A 14,331-nucleotide genomic window follows, 5' to 3' on the forward strand; every position below is an offset into this window, starting at 1 on the left:
AGAGACTCTACTGTGAAGACTGAGGATACATGCAGAAATTGGGAAGAGAGCACAAAAGCTCCATGTGGCCCTCTGTATGTTCTGCCATCACGTGTCCTTGATCAGAGTGCATGCCTGTGCAGGAAGAACCGGTAGAGTACTGCTGCTGCCATTGCGGGTCATTCATCCCCATTCCTGACCAGCCCAGCTGTGTCCTGGACATGTAGGTGGCCTGTGGGCAAGCCAGGGTCTCAGCCTTGTTCTGCTCCCTTCCTTTGTTCTCCAGCCCCAGGGAATGTGCCAGCCACTTCCTCTACAAATCCCTGGAACCCACTCACTCCCAATGGAGGACATCAACTTACCCATGAGGGATCCACCCCCATGACCTAAACATCTCCCATTAGGTCCCACTTTCCAACACAGCCACTCTAGGGATCAAATCCAACGTGAGATTTGTTGGGGGAAACAAACCATATCCCAGCCACAGCAGGCACCTTTCATGGAATGCTTTTCTAATCTCTTCTCTCAGTACTCACGCAGCCCCCAAATTCTTGTTAATTTTTTTTTGTGCCCAGAGAGGGTGATGAGGGTGATGGCTCTCCAGGTTACACAGCTGGTAAGGAGGATGACCCACAGAACAGAGATTTGAACCCTGGTTCATCTGACACCAATGCCAGGGGCTCTGGAAATTGCTTAATCATTTGCAGGCTGCCCCTGAGGTGGGAGCCATGTGCACAGGTGTTCCAACACCTTAGCAGAGATCTTTACTAAGTAGTCAGAGGTATGTGCAGCCCAGGAGTTCATCTACATCTTTTTAGGATCCCTTCCTTGAGCTCCCTCTTCTCCAGCATCTCCCTGACACTTTCCAGCTTGCAGGTGGTCCCCTTCCGGGTACACAGGCTAGAAATCCAGGGCTTTAATTTCCCTGTTCTGTTGTGCTCTTCCTGCAACTACATCTGCTACCCATTCTGCAGTACTTGGAGTTCGTCCCCAATCTGTCTGTTATTGTTTTACTTTTCCGTGTCTATCGGTAGCTGCTCCCTGCATTTTCTCCAGGGATTTTCACTGCATTCAGTGGGAGAGACAAAGTGGTATGTGCTTCATGCACCTTGACCAGAACCAGAACCCACTGAAGGTTTTTAAACAGTTAAATGGCATGTAGCTCTCTGTTCCAGAAGGCTCTCTTTGGCTGGAGCAGGGAGAATGGGTTGAGAGTGATGTTAGAGGCACAGAATATAGCAACCCAAGAGGCAGATGCCACAGGCCAATTCTAAGGCAGCGGTAGTCGAAGGGGAAAGGAGTGAGTCCCAGAGCTCCTCAGAAGTGAACTCTGCAGGATCTGATGGCCAATTTGATGTGGAGGTGGAGGCATATGATGTCTCCAGAATAATTCCCTAAGATGGGAACAGAAAGACGAAAAATTTGCTCCATGAATGTCAGTCCTTGAGCAAATTAGCAGGCAAATGTTCCTCTCTTAGACCAAAATGAGCAAATTTAAAATCTCTCTCAATTTTCCTTCTGTACACCCCAGGATCATTTGCCTTTGTGTTATCAGCCATCCTAAGATATTCTACATTCTAACAAGATGTATTTGAGCCCATTTGAAGCACCGAAAAGTTTACTATTGACCTCTTCGTCATTTTTCATAGGGCAAATTCAAAATAGGTTTTATTCGCATAACAAACCACCACCTTAAATTGTGAAGTAGTCACAGGTAGAGCTTTTATAGTGTATGTGTTGCATCATGGTTTTTATTTTTTATCTGTGTTTAAAAATGTTGCCATTTGTTTCTATGATTTGTCCGCAGAATACCATTATATGGTATTTTAAATATATAAAACATTTTTAAAGAAATTAAGAAAAACGGAGCTTGCTTGAGTGGTTTGTTAAAGCAGCTAATAATGGTGCTGTAGTGATGATAGTGTAGCTGTAGATAGCATCATATTTTCTTGATTTATTTTTGCAGAAGTAGATAAGCCTTTCTATGTTTTACATAAACCCCACACACAGACACACCATGGGTATATGTTCATACTCACAGGCCCGCACCTCACCTGCTAACACATTATTCAGTCTTTCAGTTCCTTACAAATGCTGCATTCCTCTCTCCATTACCTTTCACATTTAAGTTAAACAATGATTAGTCATTTTGACTGTGGATAATTCGCCTCTTAACTTAGTATAAATATATTTTCCTCTGCCAGGTATGCTTACAAAGCACGGGGCCCAGAACCCATGCGGCTTTATCACAATACCAGGATGGTGGTCTATTTCCTACCACTAGTGCAGTCTTCCTCACAGTGCAAGCCATGTGCTTAACTTTGGGTAGAGACAAAAAAAAAAAAAAAAAAAAAAAAACCTAAAACTGGAAAGAAATTCCCAAGATAAACAATATAATGGACTGAGAATGAAAGCCCTTCTATTTGAGACAGAATTGGATTATTTCTTAGAATGGCTTTTGAGAAAGGAATCTGTGGGCAGAAGAAGAAAGAGGCTCCTTTTGTGTAGCTTGCTGCAAGTCAACAAAAGAAATAAAAGGAGAGGAAGGGCTTGGGAAGCAGCTGCTAACGAAGTCCTTAATTTGGGCTAAATCTTCTAGGGCTTAGGAGTTTCAGATAGCATTCTTGTTATATGAAGAGCGTTACAGCAAGGCACCACTCTTTCCCTGTTTCCCGGGTGGGTAACTGTTTCTCCTTTCCTAGACACAGGACAATGCTGAGTCAGAATGCTCAGTTTGATCAATCAGAAAAGAAAGGTGAGTGGAGGTATGAGTTCCAGGTTTTTTGTTCATGCTTAGACATAAGGAAGTCAGAACGTTGCCATTGTGTTGTTTGACAAGAGATATCCCTTAGTTACACAGAAGGACAGAGCTTTGGGTAAAAAACTCTACATTGCCCAGACGCTGGGCAATGCTCCTCATTGTGTACATTTCTGTTATCTTTCTCCAGTTGAAATTTTTCTGAAAGCCCACTTTCTGGCATCAGAGGCATTTTATTTCTGTGGTTCACTCACTAATAGGGACCTGTTGCTGTCTGTGGAATCTGACAATCCTCAGCTGGGCACATTCTTTGGTCAAAGTTTTGCAAAAGGTGTGGTCAGCACAGCTTGGGCTGGAGATTATGCTGGAAAAGGAGGCTGAGATAGGAAGTCAGCTGAATTTAAGTGCTTTGCAAAGCACATGCAAGGATTTGTTAATACACTATAGGTGGTCAAATTGAAAACATTTTCAAGTACCCCAGGGTTCTGGGTAAGAGCTAAGAATAGGAATAAATTCCACATGTGAAAGAACTCAAAATAGCACTGAACAACAGACTCAGAAATATTTGGAGTAGGCCCTGTCTGCAAATCTCACCAAAAGACAAGCAAAAAATATCTCCAGGAGACCTTGGATTAGTTTTAAGACTCAGACACCTTGGTCAATTGCTGCAATGAATGTGTTCATTGCAAGATATTTTAGATTTGCTTCTTTTATTCATGAATACTCAATGGCTAGTTCATCCTTCAAATTGCTGCCAAAACACTTTTCCATGAAGAGACATGAGATAGCTATGGAAAAGGTGGGTGATGAAGCTTAGGAGGAGGAATTCAGATTTCCTGTGTTAGATAACCAAGGACAAGGTGAGTTGGAAAGGGCCCTAAAATCTAGAGATGCCCCTCAGGGCCAGAAGTGTGCAATGGTAGTTGATTCTTGGCCTCTTGGCTAAGACCAAGTGCAGAAGTGTGCAATTCAGTCAGAGGGAGAACCAGAGCCACACAGGTGAGCCAGCCCCTGATTAAGACAGGATCACTGTAGTGGTAGGAACAATAATAATGAATTAGCAAAGATTTATTGAACACTATATTTAACTTGTTCATGGCCTCACTGCTGGGAAGGGGCAGAGCTGCAATTCGAACTCAAAGTCTCTAACCCATAGCCCTGGTTCTTGACGATTACTCCACCAGTCAGGCCAGTCAGGATCCTGGGTGTCCTTGGCCACAGTGCAAACTCTTGGGAAAACCTTGCATTTAAAGTTCTGGTACCAACTGGGCCATTTTGCATGGGTGTGCAGGTGTGTGTTACACAATTCCAGGGGCCATTGACTTCATAGTTAATGTGGCTGCCACCCTCACCCTCAGACTGTACAGTAGACCCACTGATGACTATCACTATGGTCCCACCATTTCTATTATTCAGCTTTTACAAGCGAGATACCTGCCCTGCTGAGAGGTAAATGACTCTGCCCCAAGGCCACTAGCTTCAGGGAAAATTCAGGAATGGCCTGCAAAGGGCGTCTCTTCCTTCTGGTGATCCATTACTGCCCAGGGTCCTGCAGTGTGGGATCTACTCATGGCTGATAAATGAATCAAACATAATGCAGGAATTTGTGAAGAGATAGGTATAGGTAAGGAAGCTTGATTTTTTTGTTTTTTGTTTTTTTTTTTAAATCTGATCTACCCCAGAGAAGCCAAAGAATGGGATTGCCATCCATGTGGATAGGGCTCCTGAACTGTGTGCTTTCCCAGAAGCAAAGAAAAAGGAAAATGTTTGGAAGCAAGAGATGCTCTAGTGGCAACTGATTAGTGCTGTGGGAAGACTAGAAATGCTGTTGTTAGAAAAATGAAATCACTGCATGTTTGGATTTGTGCCTCACAAAGGAGCCATAAATGCTACTCTATGCTGGTGGGGCCTGGCTGTGAGCAGGGAGAATGGCTGTGTGTTTCTGTCCCAAGGATGTACATGAGGGCTAGAGAAAGATGTCTCTGCTGCTACAGGGGCACTGTGAGAATAGCCTTCAGCTCCTCTCTGGAGTGGAGGAGCCACGCCAGAGACTAAAGCCTCTGACACCTGGCTTCTCCTGGCAGCTCTGTGGGCTAGGCAGACTATGTTGTCTGTCCTTGAGGAAGGCAGTGACTCTCTGGGCTCTTCAGAAACATGCAAAGAAGGCCTGGACACTGATCAGCTTTTCAAGTGGATTATCATTCCCCAAATGTCCTCACATCTGGTTTCCAGGCCCGAGGACGGAGCTGTTGTAAGCAGCTGTTTCAGGCAGCAGCAGATCAGGAACAGAGACTTCATTAGCCCCATGTCTGCCACTAGATTTTAGGATCACTTGCATTAGTCCTTTTGATCTCACAGAGTCTCAGTTTCCCGACATCTGTAAAATGAAGGTGAAGGTGGGGGACGGTCTGACCAAATGTGTCTTTTCAATTCCAGCTCTAAATTCTACAGTCGATTTGAGAGGATTGCTGAAGTGCCAAAAGACTCTTTTCATTATTATTTATTTTAATGAAGCCAAGTTGCTAAAATAATGCCAAGCTAGTCATTGGAAGCTCAGGTGAACTCAATAAACAGGCCACCCTCATCCCTCTAAAGAGTCTGAGAACAAAACAAAAGAGAGGCAGATGGAAGGCCCAGACCAAAGCATGAGGTTTTAGATCTAAGAAACAGATAATTCTCTCTTGTCCTAAACCCAGTTCCAAATCCCCATTTCAACTTGTACTTGACTTCTGAGAGTTCATGTGGACAGAGTCAATGTAATGGAAAAGCACAGGAAAAGGAGTCCAAGACCTCATTCGAGTTCTATCACTTAGTAGACATGGTAGCCAATTTCCCTGTCCTTCTCAGGGAATTGAGAAAAAGGAGATGGAAAGAGATGAGCAGAGAAACAAATACGAGATATCATGGGGAAAAGAGAGAGAAGGAGAATAAGAAACCTTAGTTTCCAAAGGTTTTAAGATCCTGGTTCCATTCCCTTCGGCACTTCTTGCCCCAAGGCCTTGGGCTTACCTTGACCCTCACCTCATTCGACTGGGCTTCTCTTACATACAACCAAACAATCTTTGAGAACCCTTATCTCACCATGATTTTGTATAAGTGGCTTTATCTCTGAGTGCCTCCATTTCCTCTTCTGTAAAATATAGCAGTCAGCATACGTATTTCTGTTTCTTTTCTAGCCCTCCGATTATATGAAAGACTTCTACAAAGCAAAGTAAGATAAAGTCATAGTGACTTCCTTCCTTTCCCCCAGTTAACCAGATCCAGACCAACACCAACTCTCATTATTCCATGTAAACAGCCCCACTAGCTATTGTCTTGGCAGAGGTCACTGTCCCTTCAAGAAACCAGGCATGCAGAAAAGAAGTGTGGACCCAGATTCTCACGGAACAAGTACAACATGCCAGCACTCCATACTGCCAAAGACGAGTCCGGGAGCTGGCCAACACCCACGTAGCTCCTGTCTACCTGCACCATCCCTGTGGCCCGTGCATGTATTTATAACTCCAGTGTACCTGCTGGAAAATGAGGCTAAGGTTGCAACAGCGCTCTGGCTTTGGAGCTTTTTCTTACACTCCATCTTCAGCCCCCTTGAATAGGTAGAATGTTAATGGCTATGTACAATTTCAATTGGAGTTTCCATTGCACAGGGTCCTTAGACCATCTACATTGCATTTCACCAATCCCTTGTCTGCCACAAAGGAATGCTGTATGGGTGGCCAGGCACTGTCTCTATAGCAGCTGAACTGCAAGGACAAACAGAATATATTGCAGCTGTAAGGAATTAGATTAGACACCCACAAAAAAAAAAAAAAAAAAAAGGGAAAGAAAAGAAAAGAAAACGTTCCCTAGGGTGGTAAGACAGTGGTATACATTAAAAGGGACAATGTGTTAACGAAATCTCAAGATATTTTCAGAAAAAGCAGACAGCTTCCTCTCGGGTATGGCTGGAAATGCAGCCCTGTATTTCCAGGAATAGATCTGATGACATCTCAGTGTCCCTTCCAGGCCTAGACTGACGATGACAGGGTCCTCTGTCAGAGGGTTCCTCTTCCCTCCTTGCACCAAGTTTCCATCAATTTCATCTTTACTGTCACTCTCCTATAATTGCCTGAAAAGGTTCATACTTTAGGCAACGATACCTTTACTCTTTCCCATTGAGTGCTCACCACCAACCTACTTCATCACCAATCCATGCCTCATGTAGGAGGGGAGACCTAAAAACAAGAATCTGGATATGATAAACACGTGGGCAATTTCCTCCTTCAGCTGAGCTGGCTGCCCTCTGCCTAGCTGAGAATATATGGCCTTCTGTTCCTCATTCACGGTGTCCATATCATCCACCCTCCCTAAAAGGGCCCTTTACCGGACAGCACAAAAGGCTTCCAGAGATGCAATACCTCTTACCTGACCCCTACTCCCTGCCGCCACCAACCCACAGGTACTGATTACCTGATCCAGCTGACCAGTAGATAACTCAACCTCAGGGCTCTGAATCCAGGGGAAGCTCAGCCCACGAGGCTCCACACTCAGGCTGGTCCTGGCCCCATTCATAAAACATCAGCGTGTCCTATTGGTCTCTTGTTGGATGTCTGGATTTTTAAGAGCTTCTAGTGAGAGGAGAGGACATGGGACACAGTTATTTAGTAACCCTCCTCCCCACCATGGGGTGTTTAACAGACCACTCAGCATCCCCAGAAGATACTGCATCATTTATTCAATACTTGTTCATCAAGGATTTATAGCTTCAAAAAAACTCTTTTATCCACTCACTTTCTCTTCATTCCCACAGTCATTTCTCTCATTCAGGGAAAACAAACAAAATGGCCCTAATATTTCTTAGTGTTTGGCACTATGTTTTGTGTGCTACACATACATTGTCTTGTAAATTCCTGCTAGATTTCTAAAGCAACTTTCTTTTTTCTCTCTCTCTCTCTCACTCTGTCGCCCAAGCTAGAGTGCAGTGGTGTGATCTCAGCTCACTGCAGCCTCCACTTCCCGGATTCAAGCGACTGTCCTGCCTCAGCCTCCCAAGTAGCTGGGATTACAGGCACCCACCACCATGGCCAATTAACTTTTGTATTTTTAGTAGAGGCAGGGTTTCACCATATTGGCCAGGCTAGCCTCAAACTCCTCACCTCAAGTGATCTGCCCACCTCGGCCTCCCAAAGTGCTGAGATTACAGGTGTGAGCTCTGAAGCAACTTTCTAAATGTACTTCCAGCCCCCACAGGCAACCTTCTTCATCCATACCCCACACAGATGCCAGAGGATCCTTCTAACATGTGGTTTTCTCTTGGGAATATTGACAGTTCCTGTCTTCTGGGTAAAACTGAAGAGGTATAGCCCTCAGTGCTTGCTCTGGCCTCAGCATCTTCTCCAATTGCTCCCTACAAAGGTCCCATAAAGGAGCTTTGTCACTCACTCGTACTCAGAATATGTTTCCATGCACCATGGACTTTGCCCACACTGGACCACTTGTTTAAATTGTCTCCCCACCTGTCTCATTTAGTAAACTTTTCTCTGTTTATCCAGCTTAAATATCATCTCATCTTTCTATCCTTCTCTAACTTTCCCAGGTAGAATTAATCAGGCCTTTGTCTTTTCTTATAACACTTTATATAAGCTTTGCTTATAGCAGAGCTCACATTGTATTATAGCTCTGTGATGTGTTCCCAGGGTAAACCACCTGCTATGTCAACAACTCAAAAATTTTCATTGCTTGACACCACAAAAGTCTATTTCTTGCTCAGGCAGCAGTCTAATGGGAGAGTTCCCCTTGGAGGCTCACCACCAAGTGGTGACTCAGGGATCCAGGCTGATTCCATCTTATCACTCTGTTATATCTTAAGACCCTGGAGTCCTTCACTCCCAGACACATAAACAGCAAAAAAAGAACACAGAGGATAGAGCAGAGATTTTAAGGGTCTAGGCCTGGCCCAATCTCTAGCCATTGCCCTAAGACAATAAAACTTCACTCATATCCCCTGACTGTACTTCTCACAGGACTCTCAGTCTACCATACCAATGATTTGGGCCTATAAATATCTTCCAGAGAACAAAAAACAAATATCAATTATCCAGTCAATGATAACTTTATTTTCCAACAGATCTGCTCCTCCAAGAAAGGCCATAGTAAGGTTTTGGGTATCAGCAGGACTTTTCACATTAGGGAGCCATTGGTATGAGACAACTGGCATGTGTCCATAGCCTCCATTTTCATCTGTTAATATTCAATTACTCACCACTGTGGCAGTCTGGGAAATTAAGTTAATAGAGAAATCTAAAGGGCAGGCTGGGCACGGTGGCTCACGCCTGTAATCCCAGCACTTTGGGAGGCTGAGGCTGTGGGATCACGAGGTCAGGAGATCGAGACCATCCTGGCTAACACGGTGAAACCCCATCTCTATAAAAATACAAAAAATTAGCCAGGTGTGGTGGCGGGCGCCTGTAGTCCCAGCTACTCGGGAGGCTGAGGCAGGAGAATGGTGTAAACCCGGGAGGCGGAGCTTGCAGTGAGCCGAGATCATGCCACTGCACTCCAGCCTGGGCGACAGAGTGAGACTCCATCTCAAAAAAAAGAAAAAAAAGAAATCTAAAGGGCTTATCATATTTACCATTAAACGTATGGAATCAGTCACATTGTGAGAGCTTCTAAGACTCTAAGGGATTCCTGATCACCTCCTTCAACTCTGTGGCACACTCGTTGAAGGATAACCCTCTCTAGTGTATCTAGTGATGATTTAGAAAACAAACAAAAAACAGGTTTTTCTCCTCTTTCACATCAGCCTTAGGATTATACAAACAATATAGGTCTTAGGGGTAAATAAATACATTACTAGCCAATACATACATAGGAGATTTGATATTGTCTCCTAAACCAAGATCACAAGAGACCATCGATAAGTACTTTCTATTGTTGACCAGATTTGGAAAAGGGGAATATCCCTTCTAATACAAACAAAAATAAACCAAAAATCTTCTTGAAGTGTGAGGGAGGACACATCTCTAACAGGAAAATAGTTTTAAAATAATTGGCATTTGGAGCTTAGCGAATGTAAGGAATAATTTAAGCTTGGATTTCCAAAGCTCGTCTATCCCTCATGAGCCCTGGTTATAGTCCATAGAATTGATTAAGGAAACTGAAGCAGGGAAGGGTTAGGTGATTTAGCAGTGGTCATACTGCAAATCACAGGTTTTTCTGGGACCTGTTCTTGCACCCAGCCTGGGGCACATTTCATGAGCTGATGCACAAAGGAAGACCATAGGTACCACTTTAATGCCATTTGCTCTCCTCCTGTTCATTCCTCATCTCATTCCCAATAGACTAACCCTCACAGCTGTCCACTGATGTAGCTAAGCCTCTTCAATGATCTTCACATCAGTAAGTCCAAGGTTCCTTTTCTCATCCTCACCTTACAGAAAGTCTCTAAGCAGGATTTGACTTAGAAGACCACTGCTTTCTTCTTCAACACAAACTTTCCTTGGTCACCATCACATCCCACCTCACAGTTTCTATTCTCTGGCTGCCCCTTCTCTGTGTCCTTCACCTGCTCATCCTCTCAGTTAAGGCCATCAAGACTCATAATACCAAAGACTCCATACTGGGCCCTTTTCTCTTCTCTCTTTGTACTTTCTGTCCGTCTTGTCCTTGTTCATGGCTTCAATAGCCACTCATTCACAAATTCCAAATTTATATCTCCTGCCAACACCATCTTCTGAGTTCCAGTCCTGTACTGTATGTCCACTTCTACTTACAGATGCCTCAAATTTACTTTGCAGTCTAAGCCCAAGCATTCTCTCCCTGCATTAGAGCCACTATCCTTCCAATGTCTATCCCAATGAATGGCACTGTCGTCAATTCAGTAGTGCAATTTAAGAGATCTGGAGTCATTCTTGGTGCCTTCCTCTCCCTCTCTCTCCAGATTTTATGCATTACCAAATACAGTCCACTTAACCTCTAAATACCTCTCAAATATATCCATTTCTCTTCTTCCATATTCCCATATCACAAAGTCAAACCACCATTGTGTCCTGCCTAGGCTACTTCAACAAGCACTTAACAGATCTCCCTGCACCTATCCTTGTTATCTTCCAGCCTATTATGCTGCAGTCAAAAAAAAAAAAAAAAAAAAAAACTTTCAAAGGATTAATATGATAATGGCTCCCACCACATCTTCTCTGTGTCCCATCCAAGTCATTTAATGGTTTCTCAGTGCTCTTTGGAGAAAGATCAAATCCTTATCCTCCATAAAATATCCTGCGCCCTGCAGCTTTTACCCATCCTACAGCCTCTATTCACATCATGCTCCCACTGTTCTCTGAATTCCAACTGCACTGGTCTTCTTTCAGCTCCTTGGCTATTCCAAGTTCCATCCGACTACAGGAAAGACTGAATCACAAATCCAGGTACCTCTCTTCTGTTAAATTCCCTCACAGCACCACATACTTTTTCATCATAAAACATTAAAGCATTAATGTTACATGTATTTATGTGTTTATCTATTTGATGCCTATCTTTTCCACCAGACTATTTGCTTCATGAAGATGGGACCACGTTTATTTTTGCTCATCATTATATTCACAGCACTAATCACTGTGCCTAGCACATACTAACATGCAATAAAAATGTGTCCAATGAATGATAACAATGATTGTATCAATTACGCAATCAATAAGTTATGTTTTCTTAGATTTCTTCCTGTTTTAATATTCATATATATATATATATAGCATATTAGATGACTGACACAGTTTAGATATTTGTCCCTGCCCAAATCTCATGTTGAATTGTAATCCCCGGTGCTGGAGGTGGGGCTTGGTGGGAGGTGTTCGGGTCATGGGCACAGATCCCTCACGGCTTGGTGCTATCTTTCTGTTAGTGGGTTATTGCGAGATCTGGTTGTTTAAAGGTGTGTGACACCTCCCTCCCAACTCTTTCTCGCTTGTTCTTGCTTTTGTTATGTGATGTACCTGCTCCTGCTTTGCCTTCCACCACGATTAAAAACTCCCTGAGGCTTCACTAGAAGCTGAACAGATGCCGGCATCATACTTCCAATAAAGCCTGCAGAACCGTGAGCCAATTAAACCTCTCCTTTTTAATAAATGACCCAGTCTCAGGTGTTTCTTTACAGCAGTGCAAGAATGGCCTAATACAATGACCTGCTGTCTGAAGCAGTTTTTCCTTCTATTTGCACTCAGTTTACACCATCCAAGATTCAAATTGTTTCCTTTTATGAAAAGAATTTCAGGAGAATTGGGTGAACAAGTCTATATTCGTATTTTTTATTCAAGATGATTGAGGCTTCATCCTGATATCTGAAAAAATGACAGCACATGTGCAAAAATGAGGATGCTGCGAAAAAGGAATGCTCCCTAGCAAGGTTTGTTAGCTGAAACTAGGAGGGCAGGGTGCCAGTGCCTGCTCTGTCTTTATTCAGCAGCTCGACCATGAGGAAATCACTTCCTTCCCTGGTCCTTGGTTTGTTCATCTGGGAAATTAAAGCATTGTTCTAAACCAGGAGACTTCTGCCTTCACCACGTGACATGATTTATGAGAGTGGCCATCCTACTGCCTGTCATTTCCGTGTGAAACTAGAATTCTCTCTGTGGGGAGAAGGTCTTTCAGAGCAAAGCTTTTCCTTCTCCACGGCTATAATTTTTTTCTGGTAGTTCTTAACCTGTCACTTACAATGGGAATGTAACAAGAAAAATTTCACTTAATCTCTATAGAGTTCACCTTTATCATTCTCCCTAATACTCACTCTTCCATGATGAAGAGGGAGAAGATGGTGTCTCATCTGCCAATAACTCATTTCTAGAAATGATGTAGTCAGAATAGCAGGTGCTGTATTCTAGTGTGTGCTGTAAAAGGAAAGCCTCAGGGTCAGGAGCCAGGACGCGTGACCCAGGTCCTCCACTTCCTGGCTATGAGCTTTGGACATGGCCACTCAACTTCCGTGAGTCTCGGGTCTTTAATTAATAAAATATATGTCTAACTGGCTTGCTTCACAGAGAGGTCATGAGAACCATATAGAACAGCATTTAAGAAAACAATCTGAAAACATTAGGATGCAGTAAACATGGGTTTTGAAATGCCCGAAAGATGTCTCAAGGGAAAAAAAGGCATATAGAGTCACGATAATGCCAACATCATAAAAATTACACTTCTAGTAGTCATTTGGTGCCAACTGTGAGGCGCCTCCTTCTCCACAGACCAAGGTCACAGCATTCCAAAAGCCCTGTCCCCCTCTAAGTGATCCTCTGAGAATTTCGGGACTATTTAGTGAAGAAATCACTGTTCACCTTGCAGGATAAGAAAGGATTGAAACTCACATATTTAGAAAAATGATAGCATCATCAAGAAGTAAATATCAATAACAAATGGATAAAAGCATGTTCACGATATTCTAATTCAAAGTATTATGTAGACTGAAAAAAAAATAGTATTTACCCAAGAAAATGTACTCGTTGTTCTGGTTCAGTAATATCTTTTTTTTAGCACTATCTGAGACCAGTTTTTCCAAACCAACTTGTCGTCAGTAGAATGAAAACCCTTACATATAACGTCAATTGATTTTCAGTAACGGTGCCAAGACCATCAATGGGGGAACGGACAGTATCTTCAACAAATGGTTCTGAGAAAACTGGATATCTACATGCTAAAGAACCAGCTGGGCCCTTACCTTATCTTACCCTACCTTGTACTATATGTACAAATCAACTCAAAATGGAATAAAGAGATAAAACTATAAAGCTCCTAGAAGAAAACATAGGGCAAGAGCTTTATAATATTGCATTTGTCAATGATTTCTTGGATATGACACCAAAAGCACAAGCAACAAAAGAAAAAATAGATAAACTGAACTTGATCGAAATTGAAAACTTTGTGCTCTAAAGGACTCTACCAAGAGAGCGAAAAGGCAACCCAAATGGGAGAAAGTATTTGCAAATCATGTATCTGGTAAGGAATTAATATCTAGAATGTATAAAGAGGTCGTGTAATTAAAAAAAAAATGAGCAGCCCAATTCCAACCTAGTCAAAGGCTCTGAATAGATATTTCTCCAAAGAAGATATACAAATGGCTACTAAGTACCAAAAGATGTGCGATGTCACTAGCCACTAGGGACATGCAGATCAAAACCACAACAAGATACAATTTCACACTTATTACGATTACCATTATCAAAAAACAAAATATTAAAAAAAAACATGTTGGTAAGGATATAAAGACATTGGAAGCTTTGTACATTTCTGATGGGAAGGTAAAATGGTGCAGTCACTGTGAAAACACTTTGCTAGTTCCTCAAAAAAATTAAACATAGAATTACTATACGATCCAGCAATTTCACTTGTAGGTATATATCCAAAATAACTGAAGAGAGAGAATCAAACAGACACCAATATTCGTAGCAGTATTATTCACCATAGCCAAAATGTGGAAACAACTCAGATGTCCACCAACAGATGACTGGATAAACAGAATATGGTATATACATAGAATGGAATATTATTGAAGCCCAAAAAGGAATAAAGTTCTGACACATGCTATAACATGAATGAACCATAAACATTATTCTAAGTGAAATAAGCCAGAT

The sequence above is a fragment of the Rhinopithecus roxellana genome, chromosome 9 (genome assembly GCF_007565055.1).
Source record: "Rhinopithecus roxellana isolate Shanxi Qingling chromosome 9, ASM756505v1, whole genome shotgun sequence".
Classification (NCBI taxonomy): Eukaryota; Metazoa; Chordata; class Mammalia; order Primates; family Cercopithecidae; genus Rhinopithecus; species Rhinopithecus roxellana.